This window comes from Microtus ochrogaster, chromosome 4, assembly GCF_000317375.1.
Source record: "Microtus ochrogaster isolate Prairie Vole_2 chromosome 4, MicOch1.0, whole genome shotgun sequence".
In the NCBI taxonomy this organism is placed as follows: domain Eukaryota; kingdom Metazoa; phylum Chordata; class Mammalia; order Rodentia; family Cricetidae; genus Microtus; species Microtus ochrogaster.
In genome coordinates, this window is record NC_022011.1 from 76,014,326 (window position 1) to 76,020,325 (window position 6,000).

The 6,000-nt window shown below is 41.1% G+C and overlaps 1 protein-coding gene across 4 annotated transcripts in view; it reads right to left on the bottom strand.

The window, feature by feature from the left end:
• Cobll1 (cordon-bleu WH2 repeat protein like 1) overlaps positions 1 to 6,000 on the bottom strand; it is a 142,192-nt gene that overhangs the window by 127,403 nt on the left and 8,789 nt on the right. The window lies entirely within an intron of this gene.

Consider the following 6,000-nt stretch of genomic DNA (forward strand, 5'->3'; position numbering starts at 1 on the left):
CTGAATATATGATCTTGGCTACTGGTTCCTTTTTTTTCATCTACATCCCAAGTACGGGTTTGATCATCCTGACATTTGCATTTAGCAAAAGACACATTCTCACCTAACCTAAGTAGAATAAAAGACAGTTCTCCCCTTTAAAACCCCCTGAAATCGGTTTCTGAGGTAAAGAGTGTGAAAATGTTAGCCAATTACAAAGGGCTAAAGGAAAGAAAATAATACACACAACTGATACACAAAGTTTTAAAAAAAATCAAATTGTATATAAATAGAGTTGTTACCATAAATTTCAAAACATTGAAAATTTTGAAAATAAACATGATTTTATACCTTTAAAATCCTGAGATGTAAATGCATGCATCACCCAAAAGAGCTTTTCCTTGGCAGCATTACACTGTTTGACCTCCCTTCTGGACTCGCAAGCAACACTACCTTTCTCCTCCTTACGTGTCCCCGAGAGGATCTGCTGGAGCCTGCGAGGCTGTGCCTCATTCCCAGAAAATGCCCTGGAGCCACAATGGCGCAGCAGTTCTGTGCTGACTAAACCGGAACACGTTCCTCGCCCACCACCCGAATCTCACTGCACGATAATGCTAGAATCAACAGCGGGCTGTGCCCTTTGCGCCAAAGCATAAGACATCCCAGATGCCTCTCACGACGGGAGTGATCGGCAAAGCGCAGGAACTTTCACAAATCGCTTCCTTGATAGGAAATCTCTCGAAGTACAGAGTAAAAATGGACAGATTGGAAGTTACGACATGCTCACCACTTGGTCCCTGTCTGTGAAACAAAAGACCTCTGGTATCCTTTTTTCCCTTTGTAGGGGCCCAAACCATTACTATCAGTGATTTACTTCATCTTTGCGTCCAAACCAGCTCAAATATTGTGGGATTCCAGAACTGTGGTCTCTAAGCCACTTAGCTGACAAAGTCATTATAAAGAACCCTGTCTCGAAAATCCAAAAAAGAACCAATGAATGACCTAATTCAATTATCAAATACTCCACTGTTGACGATTGGCCCCCTTATCCCTTCCTGTCTTTGTCTTTCTCTCTCTGATTTGGAGAGAAGCTCTTGCTCAGAACAACAGGTAGACCTCAAACTACACATATAACTCAATTTGAGCTTACAGAAATCCTCCTGCCTCAACCTTCCTTACTGCTGAGATTACAGGCATGAGCTGCTACAGTTGGCCAATTTTAACTTCAAATGTGCTTAAGGGGAAGAGAATGGATTTGTGTTATCAAAGGCTATGACTAATATTCATTTAATCCCAAAAGCTTTTAGCAGCACCATCAATTCAAGCTTGCAGCCTTCTCCATCTGTAAAAATGCAAATCCCAAAATGTTGCACCTCAAAAATGTACCTGAAATCATGAATTTGACTTCAAAATCCTAAAAACTTCTCTAAGTAAATTCAAACCCATTTGTTTTAAGTGCTGGAAATGCGTTCTCAGACTTAACAACTCCCAGGGCTGCATTTTCTTAGCATTCTGTATGAATAAGTCCTTATACAGTTCAACAAAACACGTAACAGCATACCTGGAAGGTGAGAATCCCTTGTGAACAGCGCACCTTCCAAAGCAGACTGCATCTCAAAAAGAAACTATGGAAAAGGACAGTGAACTAGAGGTGGAAATACATAGAGAAAATTTGTCCCGAATAGGATGTTAAGGGGAAAGTGAGTATATTTCCTTTCAGATCACCTGAGTTAAATATTTTTCTGTGAAATGATGGCACAGCTCACACTTTCCTAGATGGAAAAACAGTTCATAGGGAAGACGCTATCACAGCAAAAGCGTATCTACAAAAGAGAGAAAATAGAAAAGCGTGGGGGCTACAGGACGGCTCAGGGAGGAAGTGCCTGCCACACAAACATAAGGGCTAAGCTCAGATCTCCAGTACCATGTAAGCTGGGCATGATGTGGTACAATAGACATCTGTAACCCTAGTGTTGGAGCAGAGACAGGGAGATCCCCAGAGCTCTGTGGTCAGCACTCTGGCCAATTGGTGAGATCTGAGCTCAGGGAGGAAGACTTTGCCAAAAAAACAAAAAGATGGAGAGCAATACACCTATGTACATTCATGGTCAATTTCTGGTTTTTCCGCATAAGCACATGAGTTCATGTACCAGCATGCACATGTGCATACACACAAGCATGCATTCATGCATTTGTGCAGAGATAAAGTCTGGTAGCATATGACCCTAAAAAAAAAATTTCAACATTTTAAACGCACTTATTTTCCCTTATAGACATTCTTTTCTGCTACTTTCAGCTTCACTCTCTTGAAGCACAGAAAAAAAAAATCAAGAGTATCTAACTGCTCTCTGGAGACGGAGAATGACACATCTTAGGATGGAGGATGTATGGGGGGGGTGACACATAGGAAGGAATAAGAGCTAGGACAAAGGCACTGGACAAAACCAGGCTTTGCTCAGAAAGTCTGCAGCCATCCACCAGAGTCACAGAGAGCAGAGAGAGTGGCCGAAGGACAGAAAACAGAGATGTCATCCTCTTAGACAGCTAGTGGCAACTGGGCACAAAATAACAAGGCAAGGACACCAGGCTGCTTTTCAGACATTCCACTCTGCTATCACTCCCATCCCTTTTCACAAGTGAGAAAGTGAACTCAATGGTTCCCATAATTACCCTGACTACTGTTGATTTGATTGGTCTGGGAAGCGCGGCGTATCCAGTGAGCCCAGAATGGAAGGGTCCCGGTCATTTCCTGTTTTTCTAGACTATTTGAACTGACACACAATCCCAACAGCTGTTAAAACGCTGGCTCGGACCACCACTGCTCCCCCTGGGCTCATCTAGTCCTTCCAGACTTCTGTTTCTGCAGAAATAATAGCATGTGTTCGTCGTGTGCACGCAGACAGTAGACAAATGGAAATCCTCCTGGACTGGCCATAAATTCCTCACCTAGGGTTGAGGATCTTAACTGCTTCCTTAGAAATAGATCTTGTCATACAGACAGAAGCTATGGCATTAGGCCATAAACGGAAATGGTGTGGCGTCGTTAGCAGATAACACCCAAAGGCGGTCAATTACTTGGTGTTTGTGAGGGTTCATTGTCAGCTTGATAAACTGTAGAGTCACCTGGAAGAGGAGCCTCTGGGCATGCCTGAAGGATAATCTGGATTAACTGAGGTGTACCAGGACCGTGGTGCCATTCCACAGACTAACATTCTGCACAGGTTCAAAAGGAGAAAGGGAGCTGGGCAAGCTAACGTCACTCTCTCTTCTCCAGCTGTAAACGACGGCTCCTTTTGTCTTGACTTTCCCACTGTAGATGGGCTGTACCGGTGAGCCCTAAGCCAGAATGAACCCCTTTCTCCCCTAAATTACTTTCATCAGAGTATTTCATCACAGCAACAGCGAAAAGAAACTGAAGACAGCATCAAGGTTTCAAACCAACCACACTGGGAACACTGTTTTTTCCACCATGGTGCCAAGCACACTATAAGATAAACTTAGCAGTGTTGGCACTTAAAAGTCGATCTACACACAAGATCAGAGTCACTATGCACACCCCTATCATGAACCCAAGCTATTAGAACTCAAGTTCATGTTCAATAATATCTTAAAATCTTTCCCAAACATCAAATTTTCTCAAATAGGGAATTCTTTTAAACATTCTTTTAAAATAATGACTCTATTAAATTAATAATGTCCAAATGACATGTTTTCTACAAATCTGGGTAAATTATAACGAATAATTATAAATAAATAAATAGTTATAAAATAACATGTCATTTTATCCCATACTTTGAAAACAATACAGGATTACGGTCCGATTTAAAGCAACAGAGGGTAAATACAGGAAATTCAAATGAGGGACTCAAGTTATAACCAGGACCTTCATTCTCACAACCTGGAGGCTTCATGGGGCTCCACATTTTCTATACAATAAACAAAGTTGAGAAACTGACCCAAATTTGTAGTTCTGTAGCTTTTCCCCCTATCACACTCCTATGAGTTTGCTTCCTGAGGAAGTATACTATTATGTAAAGACATGAAAATAATCAAAATATCACCTACTACATGACAGTCAAGAGCGAGACACAATTTACTGTCTGGAAGCCATGGCGACTTCGGTTCTGGACAAGAGGTATTCACTACCTAAAGTCCACTCAATGCTACAAATCGATCTAGCTGCTTTTCCGTTCTTTACTGTCTCAAACCTGAGACCAACACCCCCTTTTATGAACTCCCGAAGATACTTCAAAATTCACTTCCAGTTTCCAGATGTTTGAAATCCATCCCTAAATCTTTAAATTGATGGGCAGCATTGTGAATTCAGTCTGTGAAAAACCAGCAACCCCAGCTCAGGCCTCACATTTCCTAAGGACCAGCCAATCACTGAAGAGCCTTTTCCCAAGCAGGCATTCCTCAGATAGGGAGCTTGTATGCAAAACTGGAGCCCCTTGGCCCTCTATAAATAGTTCTGGGAAACTTCATTCTCCCATACTTTTAGTTTGTTTTTATTACAACAGATGGGGAAAAAATTTAGCAAAGCAGTGTCATGAAATAAAAAAAATAAAGTCTCATAGCTATCATACTAAAGCTGGAACACTGAAAGGCCCAAGGCTAAGAAATATCTTGAACAACATTAAAAATATTGCTGGAAATTATAAAGACAGTTTGATTTAACTCTTAAAATAAGTACAGAGTCAAAATGCTAAACAGGGGCTGGTGAGAGGGGTCAGCTGAAAAGGTGATTGCCACCAAGGTCAGCATTGTGAGTTCAATTCCCCGAACACACACAGTGGGAGGGGCGAACCTCTAACTCCACGCACACACGTACATCCACGCACATAAACACACACACAGAGAAATGTAAAATAAATTAGAAAACAACAGATACCGTGTTCATTTCTTCCTGGGCATTTACATCTGAAAACCGTACCATATCTGCCATTATTTGTGAAGCTTTCCCTAGCACAGGCGTCTAGAAGTCCAGCCAATATAAGATAATGAATATTAATCCAATATTCTCTAAATGTTAAAATTCAAATCCATCTGCCAAGGGCCAAGTCTAGCCTGCATTTGAAAAGGAAAACCAATTTACTATTCTGCAAAACCTCTGATATATATTTTCTTTTATGAATGTATAAATCATTTAGAGCCAACTGACATTTGTGTTCAGTATTTAAAAGTAAATACTTTTTTCAATTAAAAAAATCAATACTTCATGTTTTCACTTCATAGGTGAGGCTGGGGGGGTCAACCAAGTTTTGCAAGGAGCATCTGAATGTGCACGTTTTCAGCTCTGCAGGCTACAAGATCATAATCTGGTCTGCTCAATCGCATTGTGAACACAGTATGCAAAAGCACGGGTGCCAGCCAGTTCAGCTTCTCCAAAACACTGGTAGAGAACAAGAAATTAACTCCAAAGAATACCTAGGATCAAAAATGAAATTATTTTTTTCAAAAACACTTAAAGTCCTTGAACAGATTAAGTCTCCCAAGAAGATAGAGAAGAGACCGAAAGAAGATACATAACTGAAAGTTGCATGACGTCACTAACCAGTATAAATTATAAATCAAACACAGAATGAGACGCACTGTCATAACACTAGGTTGGCTACTACTGGCATGAGGCATGACCAGAAAATTATAATTGGTGAGAAAGTGAAGAAATCAGAAGTTTTATCTACTGTTAATCGGAATGTAAAATGATAACTATTGTAGGAAACACTATGAAAATTCCTCAAAAAATTAAAAAGAGGTAGGCATGGCAACACATGCTTGGAAACCCAGTAAACAGAGGCAGATGACAGCTCTAGCTGCATAGCAAGTTTCAAAAAGCCAGAGCTATGGAGTAAGACCCTGTCTCCAACAATTAAAAGGCATTTAAAGACTGCAGCCACGGTAGCAACACACCTATGTTGGGAAGCTGAAGCAAATCTTGAGTTCCAGGCTGATCTGGACTACATAGCGAGGCCCTATCTTGAAGGAAGGAGGAGGGGAGGGAGGGAGGGAGGGAGGGAGGGA